The sequence below is a fragment of the Rattus norvegicus genome (genome assembly GCF_036323735.1).
Source record: "Rattus norvegicus strain BN/NHsdMcwi chromosome 3 unlocalized genomic scaffold, GRCr8 chr3_unlocalized_2, whole genome shotgun sequence".
In the NCBI taxonomy this organism is placed as follows: domain Eukaryota; kingdom Metazoa; phylum Chordata; class Mammalia; order Rodentia; family Muridae; genus Rattus; species Rattus norvegicus.
In genome coordinates, this window is record NW_026947363.1 from 281,710 (window position 1) to 306,330 (window position 24,621).

The window sequence follows — 24,621 nt, forward strand, 5'->3', positions numbered from 1 at the left end:
TGGAGTAAGTGACTCTGTGGAGGAAAACGACATAAATAAATTAATAAAATAAATAAATACAAGAAATATAGCAGAATTCAAACTATACAAGTAAATCAGATTTGTTTGATAGGTAAAAGTATGGTTTTATATCTTAACCTAATTCCTGAAATCTATATACTTTAATCAATCTAATGACTAATTCTCAAAAATCAGAAAAATTAAAAAAAATGTTACAAGTAACACAGTAGGTTGACCAAATAATAACAACAATATTTCTAGAACTGTACACTTTCTATGCCCGTATCCAATCCAGAAATCCAGTTGACATAGTTATTGCATGAATTATGTCATTCTATTCTGTGATAATTCATCACTATTTTTATCTTCTGTGATCACACCTTTGAAGATAAATAATTACTTTGCTAGAATGTCTCTGAATTTGTATTTACTCAGTGATTTTTCTCTTTTAGGTTGAGATTATACGTACTTGACACAGATACCTAAATGTGTTTCTTGCTTTGCTTATCACAGTTAAGCATTAGGAGGATGCCTGTCATCTTAACAACACACAATTACGGGGCAATGAAATTATTTTAAATTATTTTCCTTTTGTAGATAAATTATTTTAATGTATTGTTCTTTCGTATTTCCTATTAAAGTAATAGAAGTTATAGGAGAATCACCTAAAGCCTAAAGAAAGACTGTGTGTCTCTTCAATACTTTAGGCTTTATTTTCACCATCTCGGTCATTTTTTACTAACATTTTGACCTGAATGGTCCTTACTGTATGTAAGTAGACTCAGAAGCATGAGTCCGAGGATTATGTAATTATTGTCTTTCTGTTTGGGTGACTCATGCCTAAAACATTACTGTAGTTTTAGTGTCATGATAATTTTTCTTAATGTCTTCCATTTTTTCAGCACAATAAAATGGAATTTTATTTTTGTTTCATTACACTCATAAAGACTCAAGATTCTAATTTTATGTTATTTTATTTTCTTGTTGAATAGCAACCTGAATCTAATTATCTGACACTAGCTGACTTTTATATTTGTATTCTGTCACTTGTAAACTCACCTGAATTCCTGTATAATGAGTGCATGCATACTTGTGTGTGTGTGTGTGTTTGCATGTGTGTGTATGCTTGTGTGAGTGTGTGCTTGTGTGTGTGTTTGTGCGTGTGTGTGTGTGTGTGTGAGTGTGTGTGTGTGTTTATCTGAAACTATGATACTGATGTTGAGAATCACCTTGCTGAAATTTGTTTAAACAGCGCTATTAGAAATCAAAAAGACTACTCCTCTTCCAAAATGATAGGCCCTGGGTGCCCAGAACTGACCAAATGGAAGAGAAACCAGAGGCTAAAAATTCACTGTCCTGAGAACTACTTAGCAGTTCCAGTCCAATGCAATGAATTTACATGTCCTGAGGGATATGGAATTGTAGCATAACGAGCTGAGATCATTTACAAACAATTTCTGGATTGGATAAGAATGGACACAGAGAATTTTCAGGGCCCCTGAGACATTAGCATGTGGTTTAAACTCTGTCCAGAGTGAAAACGTTTAAGTACTGGACTGATCTACTAAAGTAATTTAGTAGCAAGCAAACTTTACAATTCATTGCAATTAAACATGGTGGTGAATAAAGAGAATACACTAAACAAAGTTATGTTTCTTAAAGTTTGTTTCAAGACAGCAAGAAATATCTCAGTGATTTTGTTTTCGTTCTTTCACAGACTTTGCACCTTTTTGAAACAGCACTTTGAGATCCTTAATTACCTATTTATTATCAGAACTTTCTTCTGACCCAGAGTCCTTCTCAGTGCTGCCGTGACTTCTTGGTTCATTAAGCTATAGGTGATGGGGTTCAGCATGGATGTCATTGTGGTATGGACGATGACCAAGAATTTATCAACTCCTTGTGGGTGGTTAGATTTGGGCCTCAAGTAGTTTTGTCCCAACCCTACAAGGCAACCTATTCCTCATGAAACAATTGCCAAATGGGCACATACCTCACGACTCATTTGGGTTGCATAGTGAAGCAGGGCCATACGGTGGCCAAAGGCCATGACTGCCAATAGGAAACACTCAGTTATACAAAAAGTGTGAAGAACAACATCTGCGTTGCACATCCCTCCTGAGAGACTCCTCAGATCTCACTCACACGGCTCTCCATATCTTGGGTATGACAGAGCCAGTGTGACCAATTTCCAGGATACATAAGTTCACCAGAAAGAAGTGAATGGGGGTGTGTAGAGATGGACGGGTACAGATAGCAAAGGCCATGAGAGCAGGATGAGGGTGAACAGAGGGAGCATTCTCCAGGGACCTCACAGTTCTTGGCAATTGCAAAGCATTTGACAGACAAGCCCCTTTCCTGCCACAAAGTGCAATTGACACACTCGACACTCATCTCCAGAAACACAGAGCAGTAAGCCATTAGTAGGATTCTTGCAGATAAGATATATTAATTTTTTTTAGTATTTTAGAGGCTCAGTTACATCAGAGTCAAAGTCTTTGTCTGCAGTCACAAAAATCAAAGCTTAGAAAAGATTTTTTCTCACATAATTTCATAGCTAATACTTTCTCTCTTAACACCAGGGGATTTTTCAAAGTGTGATAAGCATTGAGCCAAGTGTCCAAATACTTACAATAGAAGGTGGAAACATGTAGTCCTGGATCTAATGAAGCTCAGGCAGAAGGTTTACCTTGGGTCTGAGTTCAGTTTCACATGCTGCATAATCAATCATTCAAACGAAGGAAAAGAAAACCTTGACTGTATCTCGATTTTTACCCATTCTTATCATTAACTAGGTATCAATGTTATACAGAAAAACTGATCAATCCACTCATCTCTATGCTTTCCTGATGACACAGGTATAGTCTCTCCAACTACCCTGTATGTGTGTTGGGCCCCGACTATCCTCTGATTGCTATTATGAATATTCAAACCCACACAATAAAGGTATCATTTCCTCAAGACTCATTATTTTTGAAGATAAAATAATATCAAATAATCATTTGATAAATAAATGATTACTGGTTTTAATACATAGAATTAAGGCAAGGCACATCTCGATGTCTGCACAGTAACGACGTCGTCAGAGAAGATTTTTAAGAAGTGTACAGTGAGCCATGAAAGTGAAGAAGGATCAACCAAACAACACAAGACCCCTTCATGCCACAACCTTCAATATGACAGCTGGCATTTGTAACTTAATAATTACTGTCTCTTTACAGAACATGTTTTCTTAGCAGTAGTATTACTGTGTAGGCATTAAATGTCTGTTTTCTTAATATTGTTCATGATATTCTATCAATCGGTCTATTGATTTAAATAAAAAAAAAAGAATAAAAGATGTATTGTCTGGATATGTAGTCCAGGCTAACCTGAAATTCCTAATTTCTCTCCCTCAGTCTCTTGAATGTGAGTATTCTAAGAGCAAGACATGGTGCCTGGCTTGATAGAAATTCCTTCCTATTCTTTCATCTCAACATCTTAGAATTCCACCAAACTACCTGTATTTCTGTACACATAGTATCTACACAGTTCATTCCTCTTTGCTCACTTTTGCATATGGCACCTGCTGTGTGCTTGCTTGGTTACTTACATGGAAAACTGTTCAGTTCCAGCACAGCCTTGTCTGTTTTCAAATATCATCCTTCTCTTCTGTCTATAGTTACACTCTGTTTTTCACAATGTGACTGCTAAAGTAGCTGTTAGCTCTGTGGTGGTGACTCCTTCTCACCTTGTTCACATTGTAGCCTTATATGGAGACTGAGTATGGACTGCAAAGTTCTTATCATTATGTTCACCATCCTCACCAATCTCTGAGCTCTCGTGTAATGAGAAGCTCCAGGTTTAGCTTACTTTGGATCCTTGGAGATTCTGCCAGTCCCTTCCCATTATATCTTCTGCAGTTCAGTCTCATGTCCCTCAAATATTGGAATGTGGCAAACTCATTTTTCTCCCAGTCTGATAACTTTTCCCTTTAAATGAGATGACCTTTCCTGTTTTGTGGAGTGTATATGTCCTTGCTGAAGTTTGGGTTTTCTTTCCAAAAATACATCACTTTTTCCTGACAAGTGTAGAATAGGAGATATCACCAGCCTGTTAGGCTCTCTCTCTATTCACTTGATATAATGAAATGTCAGAGATATGTGAGTAGATCAGCACATGGTTGATCCACAAATCAAATGTGATTTTCAGTATTTCCAAATTATAAATAAACATGTTACCTATGTTTAAAAATACCATATAAGACAAACACACATACACCCACATATGAACACACACTCACACGTATGCCACATACACGTGTCTGCTTATATATTCATGCAGAAACACAGACACAGAGAAACACAATAGAGAAAGTGGACATGGTGATTGTACATGAATTAAAATGTCAGTATAAACAACAATGCAGGGTAACAGTATTTCTTTACATCCTTTTTCATCATTTGGTCAATTTTAAATGCAGCGAAGAAAAAATGTAATCCCTATGAGTTTGCTTCTGTGTGAATTAAGTTAATTTCCCAAGTCACTTAAGTTGACCTGGTGTTGAATGCTTGTCAGCTACATGGGACAAGAGCATGAGTGCATGTCTACACGCAAACATTTTAGATTTACCTTTGTGTAAACTCTATTTAGGGGAGTTTCTCATCACAACACATAATTTTTGTTTCTATTCACTAGTCGATCACTAGATTAATTTTCTATTGGGGATAATGAAAAACACAGATACCCAAACAACAACAACCAAAAAGCAAAACAATACAAAGTTTTCTCATGGGGGCAGACGACATAGTCAGGTATACTAGCTCATTAGATCTATTAGATTAGATCTGCACTCATTCATGAAAAACTTATAAAAATCTAAGTGTAGAGAACATAGGACAGACTTAAAGCTCTGACAATTACGAAGCAGGAGGTCTGTTGTACATACATGACCCTCAGTGGACTCTGCTCTTGTAGAAAAGTTGCTGGAATGAAGAGGATTCTATTGTGATGCATTTCACACTTATTTTGATGTACTGTAAGCATTTCTCCATAGTAAAACAAACAAACAAAAAACAAGTAAACCATCTTCCCACAGACAAAACAGAAAATGAATACTTTTCTAAATTTGAAATATTTTTAAAGCAACGTCCTTTTCATTAGTAGTTTCTGTATTTTTATAGGTAGCTCGCTAGTTAGAGAGTGAGGCCTTGCCTCTCCCAGTTAAATTTCCAGAATATCAACTCAAGAACCAGAATGTTATACTTACATTTGAATTTGTGCAATAAAAATGATTCAGGAGAAATCCTGAGGTTTCATAAAAGAAACCTTACTAAAGTTAAAAGCACACATTGCACCTGACATGATAATAGTAGGAGATTTCAACAACCCCCTCCCATCACTGGAGATATCATGGAAACAGAAATTAAACAGAGATGTAGAGAAAGCAATAGAGGTTATGAACCAAATGGATTTAGCAGATATTTATAGAACATTCCATTTTAAAAAATAAGGATATACCTTCTTCTCATGATCTCGGGAACCTTCTTCAAAATTGATCGATCCCTCAACAGACCTTAACAGATACAGGAAGATAGAAATAATTCCATGCATTCTCTCAGATCACCACACACTAAGACTGGTCTTCAACAATAACAATAATGACAGAAAGCCCTCATATACATGGAAGATGAAAAATGCTTTACTCCATGACAACTTGGTGAAGGAAGAAATAAAGAAATTAAAGACGTCTTAGAACTTAAAGAAAATGAAGATAATACATTCCCAAACATATGTGACACAAGGAAACAGAGCTAAGAGGAAAACTTATAGCTCTGAGTGCTTGCAAAAAGAAACAGGAGAGAGCATATGTCAGCAGCTTGATAGCACATGTAAAAACTCTAGAACAAAAAGAACTAAGTAAACCCAAGGTGGATAGAATGCAGGAAATTATCCAACTCAGAGCTGAAATCAACGAAGTAGAAATGAAAAGGACGATACAAAGAATCAACAAAACCAGGAGCTGTTTCTTTGAGAAAAACAATAAGATAGATAAACCCTTAGCCAAACTAACCAGAGGTCAGAGAGACAGTATCCAAATTACAAAAATCAGAAATGAAAAGGGAGACATAACAACAGAATCTGAAGAAATTAAAAAAAATCATGAGCTTGTGCTATAACAGCCTATATTCAACAAAACTGCAAAATCTGGAGGAAATGGACAATTTTGTAGACAGATAACAGGCAGCAAAGTTAAATCAGGAACAAATAATCTATCTAAACAACACCATAACTCCTAAGGAAATAGAAGCAGAAATTAAAAGTTTCCCAACCAAACAGAGCCCAGGTTGAGATGGGTTCAGTGCAGAATTCTATCAGACCTTCTGAGAAGACCTCATACTAATATTGTCAAAACTTTTCCACAAAATTTAAACAGACGGAGCACTAGCGCATTCCTTATATGAATCCACAATTACTCTTATACCTAAACCACACAAAGACTCAGCACAGAAAGAGAACTTCAGACCAATTTCCCTTATGAATATTGATGAAAAATACTCAATAAAATTATTGCAAACAGAATCTAAGAACACATCTAAAAAATCATCCATCATGATCAAGTAGACATGAACCCAGGAATGGAAGGATGGTTTAATATAGGAAAATTCAAAATTTAATCCATCATGTAAACAAACTCAAAGATAAGGAGCACAAGATCATTTCATTAGATGGTGAGAAAGCATTTGACAAAATTCAACTACCCTTGGGGATAAAAGTCCTGGAAAAATCATGAATTGAAGGCTCATATCAAAACATAGTCTAAGAAATATGCAACAAACATGTATCTACCATCAAACTAAATGGAGAGAAACTTGAAGCAATCCCACTAAAATCAGGGACTAGACAAGGCTGCCCACTCTCTCCCTACTTATTCAAAACAGGACTCCATGTGATAGCCAGAGAAACCAGACAGGAAAAGAGGGTCAAAGGGATTCAAATTGGAAGGGAAGATATCAAAATATCACTATTTGCAGATGATATGATAGTATATACTTAAGTGACCCCAAAAGTTCCACCAGAGAACTACTTAACCTGATAAATAAGTTCAGCAAAGTGTCAGGGTATAAAGTTATCTCTAACATACCAGAAGCCTTCCTCTCCTCAATGGATAAACAGGCTGAGAAAGAAAATAATGAAATCACACACTTCACAATAATCCCAAATAATATAAAATATCTTGGTGTGAGATTAACCAAGCAGGTGAATGATCTGTATGACAAGAAGATCAAGTATCTGATGAAAGAAATTGAGGAAGATCTCAGAAGATAGAAAGAGCTTCCATGTTCATGGATTGACAGGATTAATATAGTCAAGATGAATATTTTGCCAAAAGCAATCTACACATTCAATGCAATATTCATCAAAATTCCTACTCACTTCTTTAATAGAGATAGAAAGAGCAATTTTCAAATTCATTTGGAATAAGAAAGAGCCAGGATAGCTAAAACTATTCTCAACAATAAAAGAACTTCTGGGGGAATCATCACCCATGAACTCAGGCAGAATTACAGAGCAACAGTGATAAAAACTGCATGGCATTCATACAGAGACAGATGGATAGACCAGTGGAATAGAATTGAAGACCCCAAAATGAACCCTCACACCCATCATTTGATATTTGGCAAGGGAGATAAAACCATCCAAAGGAAGAAACATAGCATTTTCCAAAAATAGTGCTGGTTCAACAGAAAGTCAGCATGTAGATGAATGCAAATTATCCCATTTTTATGACCATGTACAAAGCTTAAGTACAAGTGAATCAAGGACCTACACATCAAACAAGAAACACTCAAACGAATAGAAGAAAAGGTCGGAAAGAATCTTGAACACATGGCTTCAAAGAATGACGTCTCGAAGCACCTCTCCTTGGAACAAGTGCTTGTTCCTATGGGGGTTGTGGGGGGGCGGCGGCATTTCAACCTCAGGCACTGGAGAGTGACGGGTCCAGAACTTCACGAGTCGGCTCAACATGCCATGACTTAGGTGAAGAACCACTAGCTTCCTCACTTCAACTAGCCCAAGGAAGGATGCTCTGCTCTGTCTTGCTGCCTTGGAAAGACACCTTCATCCCTGTTGCTCATGCCCAAGGCTTCCTATGGTCCTCACCTGTTTGCTTCTGAGTCAACTGAGATGTGTTGACACACCTCACTGTGTGCGAGCTTTCCTTAGGAGCTCTAAACCCACTACCCGTCCTGTACACTCCATCTCTATTGTTCTATTTAGCTTCATTTTTTTTCTTCACAAAACATGAGCAGGAAGTGGATGTCTCAAATGGCTGATGATTGCAGTCTTCTAAAGCTGAGGCCCAGGTGAACGAAATGAATTGTGGGCAGTGCCTCACACAGACAGATCTTTATGCCTATTTTCTTGGCTTTCGATGATGTTTAAAATGTGAGGTTTTGGGGCAGGAAATTACAAAATGGTAGCAACAACGAACCATCGTGTGTCTCCGTTAAGGTTTGTTTTATTCAAAGTGAAAAACGCTCCTCCTATGACTCCATATTGAAGGAGGTGAAGAGGTGAGCTAAGTCCATAAAACGATGGCCTTAGGACCCAGGGCTGGCGGTTGTCTTCCCCAGGTTGTCCTTCAAATATATCTTGCCACCAACCGGTTATAGCTGCGGTTCACAACTTGTGTGTGGGTCACAATCCCTTTGACAAACTTCAGTATCCAAAATGATTACCGACTACGATTCATAACAGAAGAAAAATTACAACTATGAAGAAGCAACAAGAATAATTGTGTCATCAAGGGTCGTAACAACATAGGAGCTGTGTTAAAGGGGCAGCATTAGGAAGGTAGATCACTGACTTATATTCCAAGAAAGAGCGTCTAGCTATGGGCCAAATAAACAAAATAAAGGTTCTCCAGCATGCCAGAAACATGGATAAAATGCAAGCTGGGGAGATAGTTTTGTGGGAAGCGGTACCGGCTGTGAAATTTCCAGCACCTGCATGACAGCCCATAACCCATGATTGGAGGGATAATGACAGGACACATGGAGGGTCCCACGGCTCCAGCCACATATATAGCAGAGGATGGCATTGTCTATCATCAATAGGAGGAGAAGCCCTTGGTCCTCTGAAGGCTCATTTCCCCAAACTGGGGGAATGCCAGGGTGTTGAGATGGGAGTGGGTGGGAAGAAAAGCATCATCACTGAAGCAGGAGGAGAGAGAATGGGAGAGAGGGGATCCAGGAAAGGGGATAACATTTGAAATTTAAATACATAAAATTCCAATAAAAAAAGAGTCAGGAAGTGTTTATTTTGACACATTGTTTGAGCTGGTACCATCCATCATGATGGGGAAAGCATAGCAAATGGAGTGTGATGGTCACATTGCAGACCTGGAGGGTGTTTAGCTTCCTTTCTTTGTTCTTTCTTTCTTTCTTTCTTTCTTTCTTTGTTCCTTTGTTTCTTTGTTTGTTTGTTTGTTTCTTTCTTTCTTTCTTTGTTCCTTTGTTTCTTTGTTTGTTTGTTTCTTTCTTTCTTTCTATCTTTCTTTCTTTCTTTCTTTGTTTCCTGTTTTAAATGCCATATATGGCTGTTTCCCTTGCTTTTATGAATCTGTATAAAAGATACATATACAGAAGCCACAAGAAACTTAGGGAAGAAAAGCAGGTATAGCTGTCAATAAGACATGGGAGGCCCCAGGCTCAAGTCAGTTTCCCTCATGACCACATGTGTACTCACCAATACAGGAGACAGGAGCAGGGCACAGAACTGAACAAGAGTAATCAATGCTTGTGAGCCACCATGTTGGTGCTAGGGTCTGAACTTAGGTCCTCTGCAAGAGCAGTAATGGTTCTCAACTACCAAGACACCTCTAAAGTCACACACAATCATTGTTTATACAGCCCCCCAAACACAGCACCACTTGATGTGTGTAAACACGCCTACTAGACGTATGGTGTAATTTATTTCTGTGAGTATTCAGTCGGTGTGATACAAACGCTCTTGTGTTCATAAATTTTGGCGAAGCTGTTTTCACTTGGAGGTTCTCTTCATGCTCAGCTTTGGTGTTTACATACATCATCAAGAGAGGAACCGCCCTGTCAGCCTACCCCCACCTACCCCCGATTTGCAGCTATGCCTGCCTTTCTTCAGTAAGTTAAACACCACCTCAGACTCTACTCTTTCATTTTGTTCAATGTAGTAGACTCTCCAAAACCACAAAATGGCATCCCAGATGCAGAGGGAAGAGGTTTTGCTGTTTGTTACTTTGTTTGCTCTTAGTTGCTTTTTCCCACTTCCACTGGTTTGAACTTGTGTCCCATTCAGAGGCAGGTACTTAATTCAGCCAGCATTTTGAGAAGGGCTGTGGGTGGAGTGTGATAAAAGAAAAATTACTGGAAAGAACTCAGTGGGATTTCGTCGATAAATACAAAATGTTTACTGACTTGATTTTTCACTCACACAAAACCCTGGACGGCACTGACTCGAAATAAAACTTCACATCTGACTATTTGCTCCAAGGAACTAAAAAAACTTAAAGACAAAATTGATCCAACAAAATAAGCCCTAAGTTGCAATGATTGACCCTCTTTAAAGAGAAACATTAAACTTTTTTTTAAAAAAAATGATGTTTTGATGTTCTTGTTTAATAATTTTATATACTTATATAATGAGTTTTAGACCTTTCCTTTCTGTATTTCCCTTCCCAATTCCCCTCGCTCATCCCCCTCCCTCGTTCTCCCATCCCCTCCTTCAGTTCTCCCTTGCTTCCTCCCTCATCCTCCTCCATCATCCCCTTGGTCAACCCCTTCTCTCACGCCATTCCCTCTCCAATTGGCACCAATATTCTGAATAAGTCCCCCCCTCCTATTTCATGTCTCCTTTCTGTGTGTAGTCCCTAAGTTTAATTAATTACATGAGTACAGAGGAATACGACAGAAAAACTGATCTACGGGTACAGCAATGAAGAAGGGAGTGAAGCAGAAATTTCTGGTTTCTTTGGAGACTCAACTGTGTCATGGATGTTGTTCTGGAAACTGTCTTAGGGGAGGATGTTTTGGTGAGAACAAACACATGGTGTTTCTGGTCGCTGCCTGGGAAAAGGGCACGTGATGTTTAGAAAGGCTACGAGTATAACCCTGGACAACAGTGGGCAACCCCACGGCATTGGCTAGCCTTGCCACTCTTCGCTGATGCTCAATGGACTTTGATGACACTGGTCTTCATGGACCATGCTGTGGCATTGGTTCACCTTTCCTTCTTCACGGACCACTGTTTGTCATGGCTTTGTAGAGAGAAAAGCACCAGAGAACTTCTTGTGGTGACATTGCGGTGGCTTCTTGCTGCCTCCTCGAACCCAGGCCAATTGGAAGAGCTCAGCAATTTCTTCTGGGTTGAACTCTCCTTGGTGATTCGTGAATGGTGTTTGCAAGTAGATCGACCTACCTCAGCTGATTCATGTCAACTGAACTGATATCCTGATGATGAAGATTGAAATCCCCCCAGAGAACTATTTCTAAGCAGGTCCATATCGAACTTTGTTCGCCCTAATATCCTTTCCTTTCCACTACCTCTGGTGGGTGGTGGGCTAGAGGAAGGTAAAAGGGTGTAAAAACTCTTACTAAAGTAGGTCTTGAAAAATCTAAGCCTGCAGGATAGAACCCTCCTCCAATAAAAGTTGATTGCCAATGGAGGGGAGGATCTTTATGGCATCTCCCATCTGTGATGAAGTGTTGAGCGGCCCAGTCTTGTGCCCATGACCATAGCCGCCATCAGTTTAAGAGTTCAATGACTAGGTCCAATCTAAAAGATATCCTTTTGCTGTCCCCTTCCCCATCTTCTGGTTCCTATATTCCTTCCACCCACTCTTTCATGATGTTCTCTGAGCTGTGGAGGAGAAGACTTAGCTGTCCTATTTCCACCTGAACAATCCAACACCACTGATTCCCAGCAATTTGTCCAGCTGTACGTCTCTGCCCATGGTAATCAAAGGCTTCTTGTCTGATGAGAGATGAGTGCATCGCTGATCTGTAGATACAAATATGGATGTTTGGAAGGAAGTTCGACAATGTATTTAGCATTAGGTTCTTTCATAGGGCCTATATCACCATAACCATAGGTTCTTGACCAGTTTATAGAACCTGGTGTGTATTCCCTCGTGTGGCATATGCTTTGTATGCGATTGGAAAGCCACTGGTTGCTCCCATGACTGCGATGCCACTAACACATTAGGGGCACATCTTGCCTGACATTTTAGCTTGAATGGTTTACCCCCAAGTAAGGTTGTAGATGATTTTATCCCCTGGAAGCCTACATAACACTTTCTTGAACCAGGAAGGCTAGCCATTTTAGAAGATGCTTCCACCTAAGCTTCAGATTGACCCTTCTGTGTTCTGTGACCAAAAGGATTCAGTGTCCTCAGCAATAGGGTCTTACCATCAAGTTCTGGAGGGCTACGAAGATCAATGGCAACAACCTGTAAAGTTGTGAGGGCTTTTGGGATCTCGCTGGTCAGCAACTTTCAGGAAGACATCCCACATCTGGGACTGTGATTTTTGCTTAATTTTGGTTTTCTATTGCTCTGATGAATACACTCACCAAAGCCAGCTTTGGAAGGGAAAACTTTATTTCATCTTATCTCTTCCAGCCCATCATCAAGGAAAACCAAGACAGGATTGTGAAACAGGAACTACAGAGACTGCTCACTGGCTTGCTTCTAAGCTCACATTCAACTACCTTTACAGAGTCCAGACCCACCCGCATAGGGCGGTGCTGCCCACAGTAGACCAGGCTCTCCTACATCAGTGAACAGTCAAGGAAATGCCACCTGGACATAGTCAAGGCCAATCTGATGGAGGAAGCTCCTTGATAGAGGTTCTTTCCTCCTAGACTAGCCATCACAAGAAATCAATGAAAATAAAAAAAGAAAAGAAATCAATAGCTTCAGGGGGAGCATGGCTTATCCATGGAGGGTGCCTCAACTGAACTCAACAGTTGATCTTGTAGATATATTCTGTAACCTGTTTTATAACCCCTCTCACCAAACCACGTTCTAACCTAATCACCTAAAGGGAGATGGAGAGGAAAGTAAGTTTTAAAAAAAATAATTGGATGAGAAAGAAATGCTTCTTGGAAATAAAGCAAAAAAGGAAGCATTTCTGCATCCTAGATGCTTTCCTCGCATCATCCTTGCAAAGATAATGAAACTGTTACGTTCCAAGAACAATAATATCCTATGTTACAAATCATATAAATAATACTGCTTATCATTCATAAAACACATTGGCACTAATTGTTTTGATGTGTTTTTCTAACTCACTCCTAATGTAGATCTGATGAACTGGAATTGTTCGCCTGCTCACTTATACATGAGGGAAGTGAGGTTTAAATGTCGAGCCAATTTCCCAATACTCTAAGCTAATAAATGGCAGAGTAAGACAGCTGCACTTTCTCTGACTTCATGGCATGGCCTCGTGAGAAAATCAAGTCAGGGAACCTTGACAGGGAATTCCAAAGATCAGTACATGGCAGCTGAAAGTTGTCTTGGATGCAAGACTGGGAGTGAGACTCAAGTCAGCCGAGCCCCAGTTCAGGATTCCTGAAACAGAATACCAGAATATGTTACAGAGCGAGGAGACTAAACTAAACATCTGGGAGTCCTCAGCAGATTGTACAGATCCAGGGCTGCAGGTTCATAAGTATGTTGGTCTTTGTGGGTGTGGAAAGGAACACTTATTTAGATCCCCACCTCCTACTATGTGCTACTACAGTGGAGGCAATGCCTTAAGTCCAAGGTTTTTTTTGTTTTGTTTTGTTCCTGTGTATGTGTGTCTGTATCTGTGTGTGTGTGTGTGTGTGTGTGTGTTTGTTTGTGTGTGTGTACATACGTGCACGTGCAGTGTATAATGTAGGGACTAATCCATTTTTCTTCTACCTTATTCATTGAAGCTGCATTTCTCAGTCAAACCCAGAGTTCACCAATATGACTAGTCTTGACAGCTATCTTGCCCTGGGGATCTGCCCTATCTCTACCTCCCTGGACTGGGATTCTATGTGGGACACAAAGCCTGCCCATCATTTACCTGAGACCTCTGGGCCATCTCCTCACCCGCTAAGGTTCAAGTCTTGGTGTTGGACCCATCTACTTTACTTTTGTTTTCTTATTCTTCTTTTTTTTTTGTCTTGATCATAATATCAGAACCAGGTTAAGGTATGACTGGCTCACTCAAACAATCACTCAAATCCCGCCACACAAATGTGTTCTAATAAGGAGGAGGACCCTGCTGACTCTCTGTTCTGTAAAGTCTGACCTTAACAGATGAGTTAAAGGATGGGATTATCCTAGTGGGTGATTGTGGATGCTGTAGTTGATGTTGAGAGAGGCTGGCAAATGAGGGGACACAATTGAGTAACTTATAATAACAGATACAAAGCTGAGTGTGTTAGTGCATTCCTATATTCTCAATACTCGCGAAGATCACAAGTTCAAATCCAGCCGGGCTACATAGTAAGTCCAAAGACAGCCTGGGCTACATCGTAAATCAAGGCCAGCCTGGGCTACAGAGTAAGTCCATGGCCAGCCTGGGCTACATAGTAAGTCCAAATACAGCCTGGGCTATATCGTAAATCAAGGCCAGCCTGGGCTACATAGTAAGTCCAAAGACAGCCTGGGCTACATATTAAGTCCAAGGCCATCCTGGGCTACATAGAAAGTCCAAGTTCAGCTTGGCCTACTTACATGACTCTTCTCCAAACAACAACAGGTTGTATTTTTTTTTTCCTTTTTCATTTCTGTCTCTCCTATTTCCTCTACACTGATACCAGTGCTGTAATTTGGTGGTGTGGGCAAGAAGTTTCATCATGTCTGATGGTCCAGGATCTCCCAAGCAGCACGGCAAACCAAACAGTGCAGCAAACAAGTCTGTTTCGATTTTTGCAGAAAAATATGACACATGGGAAGTGCTGTCTGAAGAAATGTCTCTAAGATGGGACAACGCCTCGGGAGACTGGGCTTGGATCTTGTGCTAGTTTCCTCGTGAGAAAAACAATGATGTTCTCAACCAGAGGCTGTGTTGGGAATACAACGCTGTGCTTCCATTTCAACACTGCACAATCTCCATATGGCAACCCTGGAAATCTTGTCTGATACTAAACAGATTATAGGAGAGACAAGGTGAGGATAAACACTGTCATTAAAAAGAGTTTAAACGATGAATAATTTTTTTTTTAAATTTTTGTCTGCGGTACCAGGTTCAGTGTTCTGCATAAACTCTAAAACACGGCAATTTCTTTCTTTCTTTTTTTTTTTAAATCGCCAAACAGAATGGATCTTATATTTTTCTATCTAGGTCTAATCGAGACGTAAAAATAAAATTCTTTGCTTTAAAAAAAAATTATTGTGTTTTATTGGCTTTTTTTTGTTAATTTATTATTTTTAGTGTTTTGTGTTTTGGGCTTCATTTTAACAATTATTTTTTCATTGAATTAATTATTTTCTTACTTTCTAGTGTAGATAAAAAATTAGGTTGCTGGTCTTTGTTTCTAATCTAAGAATTAGTGTTGTAAATAAAGTTTCCTCTTAGCACCGATATAGTTATGTCTCACACATTTTGATAGTATGTTTCCTATCTTCTTCTTTTTTTCTTACTGTTACATAGTTTCATTATTTCTTGACATCTGTATTACTTGTGAATGTGTGATTTAATGTTTCTGGACTGGGAGACTCCTGTTGTCTCTCACTGAAGACGTCTATTTTAGTTTTGTTGTATTAGCAGAACAGATCCCGAGGGGCTGGATATGCAGCTCAGTGGACAGAGTGCTCACTTGGCTCTCACACAGCTCTGGGCTCCACCTACAGTACCTCATCAGCCTGGTGTGGTGGTCCATCCCCATAGTCCCATTACCAGGAGGAGAACCAGGAGTTCAATATCATCCTTTGGTGCATAGTGTGTTTGAGGCCAGCCTGGGCTACATGAAACCTGTATACAGAAACATGTCCCAGAAGACATCCTTTCTTAGGCATTTGCCACAATTTGTTCTGTGGTTTCTGAGTGTCTGAAAAGTCCAATGTACTTGAAGGAAAAGATCATCCTGCTGCTAATAGGGACTGTCAGTCAGAGACATTGGCTGGTGAAGCCATCTCATCCCAGCTGGTTTTCTGTTGCTGATGGGCTGATCCAGGTCCACAGCTTTTCTTTTAATCACCCTCCTTCCTTTTTAACTGTACCCATTCTTGCTTCCTGCTGAGGCTGTGATGGAGTTAGTGACACAAAGAATTGGGGTCTCCTTCCTGCCCACTGATTCTCTCAACAATAAGTTCTTTCTCTGTAGAAATAGTTTCTCTGTTGCCTACATTATCAGAAATAAATAGAACACTCTTTTCTGTTCTATTTTGACACTGGGTTTCATTATGTAGGTAGGGCTGGCCTGAAACTCACTGTATAAACCAGGTAGGTCTTGAACTCACAGAGATCAGCTTGCTTCTGAGTGCTGGGATTAAAGGGGCATACCTGGGTCCTTCTTTTTTTTAATTTTTTAAAAATTTATCTCTTTGGGGTGTGTGTGTGTGTGTGTGTGTGTTTGTGTGTGTGCATGTGTGTGTGTTTATGTGAGTGGGTGTGTGTGTGTTTGTGTTTGTGTGTGTTTATGTGGGTGTGTATGTGAGTGTGTGTGTGTGCGATTGCGTGTGTATGTGTGTGTGTATGTGAGTAGGTGTGTGTGTGTTTGTGTTTGTGTGTGTGTATGTCTGTGTATGTGAGTGTGTGTGTTTGTGTGTGTTTGTGTGTGTATGTGTGTGTGTATGTGAGTGGGTGTGTGTGGGTGTGTTTGTGTTTGTGTGTGTGTATGTGTGTGTGTGTTTTGACCAAAGAGTCCGTCAGATCCTCTGCACCCTGATCCTCTGCAAGAGCAACCAGTGTTCCTAAGCAGTGAGCCGTCTTCCCAGCCCCTTCTGCCTGCTCTAAACTCCACTTCATTGTTCATCTTGCCCAGACATGCCTTTAATTCCTACTCTTAGTGTTTTTTTAATTCAGTGATTTCTATTCGATTTTCTCTTATTTCTTCTATTACATCACCAAGATGACGTGTATCCTTTTGTTTGGGAAGTTTCTCATTGACAACGCTTGAATCCTGGCTTTAAAATCCTTGCTGATGATTCTGACAAGGGTTTTCTCTTGGTGCCACCACCAGGGAACTGTTTTTTTTCTCCTCTGCTTTTCATTTAGGGGGATGGTCATGGTGTTACGTGATTTCCATTTTGACATCATTTGTCTAAGATGTCAGCAGTCCTGACACTGTGGGTGCAGTGGCTGTCTATCCTTCATAACCTTATGATGGTGTTTTGGTTTTTCTGGATTTGCCTGATTGAATAAAAGGGATTATACCTACAGTCCACACCGACAGGCATATCTTAGAGGAATCAGGAAGAGAGGTTCTCGACATTCCTAACGTACCCTTTTCATACAGCTCCACCAACTGTACATTTATTTCATTGCTACTTCATAACTTTAATTTTGCTATAGTTATGAATTGTAATGTAAATGTCTGATGTACAGGATATATGATATGTGACTCCTGTGCAAGGGCCATGTGAGATCCCAACGGGATCTCAATCCAAGGGTTAAGGACCACTGATCTGGACTTAGTCGGATGCACTTACCGACGTAGATGAGTTGCCCAGTGTTGCCGGGGAGAAGTCTCCATCTATGGAAGGCAAAGGATCTTCCATGATCAGGCTTTTTCCTGGGTCCTTCTGGAATAGTGGACACACTCTTGATGGTTACTGATGGATCAACTGACTCCAGGCAGTTTTCTTTTACATCATCGAAGATGAGGATTCTAAAATGGGTTCTGCTAGCCAAAAGCAGTGGCTGATGCTATCCCTCGCAATCTTTCCCCTTCCCTAATGGCTCCTTCTCCGCACAAGGCCTACAGTAGATGTCTGAGTCCCTCCCAAGCTGCACCTTTCCAATCTACACTCTTCCTCTGTGGTGTTTCTTTCACGAAGAGCACACACGCTAACCCTGAACCCATGTTGTCTTCAGTCAGCACTAACAACCTATTACTCTCTGCCAGTTTCGTTTTCCCATATGACACGGTTGCTCAAAATTCTGAGTCATATTCACGCATGTATGGACAAACAGAATGTCACCGATTGGCTAGTCTATAATGATGCAGATTCTGTATGATTCTGATTCAGAAGCCTGTAAATCAGAGATGAAGAGACCATCGGCAGAGGAAGGAGTTCTTGTGAGATGTTGTCACCACAGAAGGGATCCAATGGGCTAGGAATACAAGACAGGGAGCCAAACTCCCTTTCATAATTGAACCTTTTTCCACAATAGCATCATTAATGGATCTTTATTTGTAGGTCGCATCCCTCTTGACCTAATCAATTCTTCACAACTACATTCCCACTGGGGATTCATCTTCAGAAAATTACTTCTGGGAGAACACATTCAAACCAGAATTGAGGGTGAGTATTTGGAAATCTATAGTGGGGGTGGGCATTATTCTTCCCACGTCCTGTACAATTAAGATCTCTAACTACCTCCTTCCCCACGGTAGCCTCACTGAATGACGTGAATTCCGGGTGATTGATGAGGTAGAGACACCAAAGCTCACTGCCATATCCTGTCACCAGTATCAAGCTCGAAACAGCAAGAGTCACCTGTGGGAAGATAAATATGAATAAACTTTATGATATCTCTAAACTATAAACCCCCAATTTAATCAATACATTGTTTAAACTCAGTTCTCTAATATCGATGTGCTTTAAATGTACAAGTCAGTGGGCTTGCTGGTGACTCCTTGTACAGGTTTATACTGTACATTAGCCATCTTCATCCTCACAACTCACCTCCATTTTTACCTACACACACTCACATACACACACACACACACACACACACACACACACACACACACACACACCCTCCTGCTCCCCGTCCTCTTCCTAAATGCCCCCTTTCACATAATATCCCTTATTAAAATCTAAATTTCACAATCGTCTGTTTGAGTCTGGCTTGTTTCACTTAACATATTGTGTTTTACACTCCCATCGGTTTTTCTGAGAAGAAAACCCTTTGCTCTTACACATAGATGAGAATCACATCAATGTATATCACATTCTTTAAGCCATTCATCCAGTGATCAACAGCTAAGGGTATTCCAATGGCTTGTCTATTGCACACAATGTGGCAATCAGAATGGATGTGCAGGGTCCTGGGTAGTTTTTATTATCAGTTTGACTCAACCTGGGAAGAAGGAGCCTCAGCTGAAGAACTGCCTCCATCAGATTGTCCTATGGCCACATCTGTAAGGATTTTTTTTTGATGGTTGATGTGGAAGGTTCTAGCCCACTATGGGGAGAGTCATCCCCTATGAAGGTGGCCCTGGGTTGTATGAGAAGGAGAGAAAGCTGAGTAGGTCATGGATAGCAATCCAGTACCCAGCATTTCTAAGTTGTCTCTGCTTCCTTTCCTGCCTCCAGAGTCCTGCCTGAATTCCTGCCCCAACGTCGCTCAGTAACAGACTAGTACCTAGAAGATAGAGTGAGACAAACTCTTTCCTCCTCAAGTTGACGGCTATGACGTGATTGTTCTTCTTGTTGCCTACTTGTTCTTCCCTTTTTTGAAAGCTGTCTCTGTTTATTGTCCTTAGAAAGATGATATTACATGTTTCCTCATGGGCTCTCTGTCTCTCACAGTGTCTCTCTCTGTCTCTTCTCTCACTGTATTTGTGTGTTTGAGTGTGTATATGTGTATGTTTTTGTGTGTGTTGGGGTGTGCATGTGTGTGTGTTTGTGTGTGTATGTATGTGTGTGTTTGTGTGTTTGGGTATGTATGAGTGTTTCTGTGTGTATGTGTGTATGTGTGAGTGTGCGTGGGCGTGTGTGTGTGTGTGTGTGTGTGTGTGTGTGTGTGTGTGCGCGCTTTCCAGGCTTAAGAAAATGCCCAAGGCTGTAAATCTCAGCAGGTGCCTAGAGAAGGAAGATGAAGGGGAGAAAATGGGGAAAAATCATGTCATGTGAGTTAACCCCACATTGAGGTCAGCCACATAGTGGACAACATCACATAATGGCAGAGGAGTCATAAGAGCCGAGAGAGAGGAAAACTCAAAGTGTGAAGGAAAATGTGCTTAAAACTAGGATAGAAGGGAGAAAAAGAAGACAGTGCACTTAGAAAAGTGGACAGATTTTAAAAAGCTGCCATAAGTTAAGCTCTAAGTACATTTAAAAAAATTATAATGTTAATGTGGAAGGGAATTACTGGGGAGAGGGAAGGGAGGGTCAGAGTGTAGTGGGGACAGGGGAGGGTTCTGAAAAGAACCCTTTTGAAGATCTGAAGAACTATGTGACACAAACTATTAAAGTGCCCTGTAATTTACAGGTAAATTCCACACTTACCTGCATCCAGTATTCTGTCTACCCATATTTCAAAAACAAAATTACGTCATCTATTTCATCCTGTTTTGGTGCATTTGATCTAATAAATTCCTTGACCTGAAGTGCTGGTTAATTTTAAGACATTTAAAATACGACTGGTCGATATCGGGTTTGTCATCAGTTTATCCCGACTTTGGAAGCAGGTCCAGGAGCTAATTTTTCCTCGCTCTTTGCAAAGAATCCATAATTCATGATTGCCATTGACTTCAATACAAGGTATTTAATCCTGTCAAATTCCAGCTTTGTTTGAATAAAAATGGCCCTCCTCTAATTGTGGGTTTTGATAAAGCTAATTTTGGGGTGCTATCCAGTGGGCTGCCTCGGAGAGAGAGGCTAGAAATATTTCTGATATGGAGAATAACTTAAAGATAACCAAAGGAAAGATAGGAGCTGGGAAAATAACCACCAAGGATGTTGGTGACTCAGAAACCAAAGACTTTTTCAGAAAAAAAAAATGAATGAAAAGAGCTTCTTGGTCAGTCTGTGACTCGAGTCATCAGAATATTTGGGTGGGGACTTTATTTTGGGTCTCCAGGAGGCTACAGGAGAAGCTAAAACCTAGATGCTGGACATTTCTAAGCGTAACTAGGGAAGGACATGGGCTGAGAGGGCTTCTATGACGTAAGCAGAGCCTGGATGATGTCACAGAGAGAAGGGCGGAGGTTGCGCTTCTCTTCCACTTGGGGGCGCTAGACTCCCCTGAAGGTGGGTTCACTATCTTCGCAGCGGGCTGTGAAAGCCAGTTCAGCTCCTGAACCCCACAATTGTTCAACAGGCTTTTGGACACTGACCGGTTTCAGAAGACAGAATCTGGACGACTAGGACATTTTCACTCGGTAAATACGTTTATGAAGATAACTGGGACCCTTGTAGCCCAGAAAGCTAAAAGTTTTCCCTCGTACAGCGAGTAACCGTATGTTCTGATGTCTTCCACGTTTGAGAGCTCGGCGGATGGTCTAGGCTAGTCAGTCTAAGAGTTTATTATCCTTTGCTAACAATATCTAATTCATAATCCTACTAAAATGCCAAAGTACCTCTCTGTGCCGGTGCATTTTAGGAGATAATATTTCTTTTTTTTTTTTTTGGTATTTTTTTTCAGAGCTGAGGACCGAACCCAGGGCCTTGTGCTTGCTAGGCAACTGCTCTACCACTGAGTTAAATCCCAACCCCAGGAGATATTATTTCTAAATGGCTGTTGCCTACATAAAATCCCTTGATGCAGTTGAAGATGCAACAGCGTCGCAGAATAAACCTGGGGCTGGGTTAGGATGCACAGTACAGAAAGCCAGTGGACTAGTGTGCTGTGTCTCTGGGCAGACATTTGTGGATGTTGCCACATAGTTCATAGTTAGAGGGTAGTAGAGGGGTGTGGCCACCCTTCTGGCTCCTTTGTTATCCTTTCTCTGTTCTGCTTGCTTAAATTGGGGACAGGGATACTTAATCCCACACTGACCTAGCCATTCAAGGAGAGGTTCCTCAGCAGAGGCAAAGTGCCTCGGGCTGAAGAAATGTGTCTGAATATCTTATTCTGAGCTGTTGAGAACCATTTTTTCATTTCCCTTTGAACTTTAGATTTTGATTTTTGAGGCAGGGTTTTTCTGTGGGTAGCTTTGGCTACCCTGGAACTAACTCTGTAGACCAGGCTGGCCTTGATATCACAGGGGTCTGCCTCCCTCTGCCTCTTGAGTGCTGGAATTAAAGGTGTGCTGCACCATTGCACAGCCCTCCTATGAACTTCTGATTACGACAGAATAAGATTCATATGCTCAAACCTGTTTACCATCGCCTTCCTCACCTGCTCCAAAGTTCTCTTAGACAAGAGCCTTGGTCCAGCGCCCTCCCCACCCCACCCACATTGTTCTTGCAGGCACTCACATGACAGAGGCACCAGCATTGTGTCTGGTTTAAGCAGGCGAGCTCTTCAAACCCAGGCCACGGGCATTTATGAAGCCTGAACACAGAACGATAGCCACAAGACAGTGGACCAGGATGCCGTGGCCTACCACACTATGTCTACAGCCATGAAGAAGAGGATGTCTCTGAGGAGGATGAGCACACCATCCACAGAGAAGCGGGGGAGGAGGAGGCCTTCTCCCCAGGCCCTGGGGAACATTGTGGGCTGCAGAATTTCTCACGGATTGAAGGAAAGTGATGAGCCCGTCACCCAGTGGAAGGCCATCATTCTAGATCAACTGCCAACAAATCCCACTCTCTATCTGGTCAAGTATGATGGAATTGATTGCTTCTACGGACTGGAACGTCACAGTGATGAGAGGACTTTAAAGTTTAAGGTCTTGACTCACAAAGTAGTGTTTCCTCAAGTGAAAGACGCACATCTCGCAAGAGCCATGGTTGGCCGAGCGGTGGAGCATAAATTTGAGGGCAAACATGTCTCTAAGGAGAACTGGAGCGTGGTGGTCCATGCCCAGGTGCCGATCATGAAGGACTGGTTTTACATCACCTACGAGAAAGATCCAGTCCTATACATCTACCAGCTCCTGGATGATTACGCAGAAGGTAACCTCCGTATCATTCCAGAGACTCCTTCAGCAGAGGTGAAGTCAGACGTTGACAGCGACATCTTAACAGGTCAATGTGTGCAGTTCACCAGAAGTGACAGGTCCAAAAAGATTGGCAAAGTCATTTACCAAGTTCTAGCCAAGCCTTCTGTGTAGTTCACCAAGTTTGATGGCGACGTCCACATCTACGTCTATAATCTGGTGGAAAAGATCCATTAAGGTGAAATGCACAAAGTGAGGGGGACATAGATGAGAAACTTATAGGATTGGGGGGAAAATGTTTGTTTTTCTGTGTTTCAGATAACCAAGGGCCTTTGACAACCCCAGTATCTTTTCCAGTGGAATTTGTTTTGCTCTAAAAATTAAAATGTGCGATGTGACGGGTTGTGTGTGAACACTTTGGTGGAGGAGATGGACTGTGGTGGATGGAACATGGAGAGGAAGCCGGAAAGGTCAAGGCTGTGAACAGTAAGTCTGATGTCACGTAGGCTAAAACAAACAGAACTGAACTGGTCTGGTATTTAGGAAGAGAAAAGAACTGGAGATGAGGCTTAGAGGAGCAGGGATGGCACGGGGGAAAAAAGATGGTTGTTTAGGAAGCAGAGGAGAGGGGCCAGACATAGATAGACTCTCTGAGGTGAAGTTTGAGGGAGAAACAGACAGTTGGGGAAAGAGGGGCAGGGAACAGGGAGGTGATCTTGGAACTCAAGGGGAATCCCAATAAACTGATCCAAGCAGACTGAGAATCAGAGAAGGTCGGGGATTGTTTGACTAACGGAACCTAATGAAACCTGTTTCTCATCTGTAGATGTATTATTTTTAATTATGTTGGTGGGGGCAGGGCATGAATACAGGAGACCACAGAGACAAAAATAGTCAGGTCCCCTGGAGCTAGAATTAAAGGTGATTGGGAGCCATTGGACATGAGCTCAAAGAACAAATCCAAGTCCTCTTTCAAAGCAGACGAGATCTTGATCCATTGGTCATCTCTCCAGTCCCATAAGTCATCTTTTTAAATACATCCAACCTTTACATGCAGAGAAGAGACCAGGATGAGGGTAAGAAAGATTAAATTGATGGGGATGTGGAAGAAAGACTAAAGAACACATGAGGAAGTAGAGGACACTGAGGGACGAAGGAATTCCAAATGGAGTTCTCAAAAAGTGAAGCAGGAGACCAGGAAGAACAGAAAGGGTCTAGAATGAGTTGAACTTGGGCCACATCAATATTGGTCTCTTTGGTTCCTTAAATAATATCCAACCATCACTACAGAAGGTGGATGTGAGGTGGAGGCTTCCCCAGAGGACATTTTGACGAGGATAACACAAGAGTAGTGAATGCCAAACCAAGTTTTATCTATCGATTCCTGAAAGTATCATAAAGCCCATTATTTTGTATTATCAGTAAAAGTAATTTAAAAGGGAAGATGAGGAGGCTGTGAGCTTCTGTCAGCTGTTACGTGGATCCTGTGTTTAGCTTCCGTGAGCACGTTAGACTCTGTTGCATCCTGTAATATTTTTGAGGTCTCTTCTCAATGCCCCTAGATGACCACATAGAGCTCCTCCACTGGCTTGTCTTCCCTGGCTCTACTTCGACTGGATGGCTTCCTACACCTGTGGGCCCTGTTACCCTATCTAGCCCCAGGAAGTTCCCGTCTTTTACTCA

The 24,621-nt window shown here is 41.0% G+C and overlaps 2 pseudogenes; one reads left to right on the forward strand and one right to left on the reverse strand.

Moving 5' to 3' along the window:
* Or10ay5-ps1 (olfactory receptor family 10 subfamily AY member 5, pseudogene 1) lies at positions 1,657 to 2,495 on the reverse strand (annotated as a pseudogene).
* LOC134484537 (Y-linked testis-specific protein 1-like) lies at positions 21,133 to 23,566 on the forward strand (annotated as a pseudogene).
* The last annotated feature ends 1,055 nt before the right edge of the window (positions 23,567 to 24,621 follow it).